Genomic DNA, 556 nt, shown 5'->3' with positions numbered 1-556 from the left:
GCACTATTGTTATGCAATAGTAAGCACTTGGTTAGATATACGTAGGTGTACATCCACTAGTATATTGGATATTTAATATCCCTTAGATGGTTTATTAACCTCTAATATATATACATATATATATATATATATGTGTGTGAGTGTGTGTGTGCGCGCGCGCGCGCGCGCGCGTGTGTGTGTGTGTGTGTGTGTAAATATAATATATGACAATTATTCGGTAGCCATGATAAAACTCCGAGTTTCGGACGTGGGGGCGGAAACCCATGCCGGTATCTCTTCAGTTATCGGGCCATCAAAAATATACTATGAAAATGACCGTTAAACAAAGGGAAATTACCCTTTGTTTAACGGTCATTTTCACAGCATTTTTTTGATGGCCCGATAGCTGAAGAGATGCCGGCGTGGGTTTCTACCCTGACATCCGAAACTTGGAGTTTTATCATGGCTACCGAATAATTGTCACATATTATATTTATAGATAAATTCCTCTTTTTACATAATATCGAGGTCTCTTTCATTCTTTTGTTGTCTTACCATTTCTATCAATATATATATA

Source organism: Octopus bimaculoides, chromosome 1, assembly GCF_001194135.2.
Source record: "Octopus bimaculoides isolate UCB-OBI-ISO-001 chromosome 1, ASM119413v2, whole genome shotgun sequence".
NCBI classification, from domain to species: Eukaryota; Metazoa; Mollusca; class Cephalopoda; order Octopoda; family Octopodidae; genus Octopus; species Octopus bimaculoides.
Note: the sequence above shows the minus strand (reverse complement) of the source record.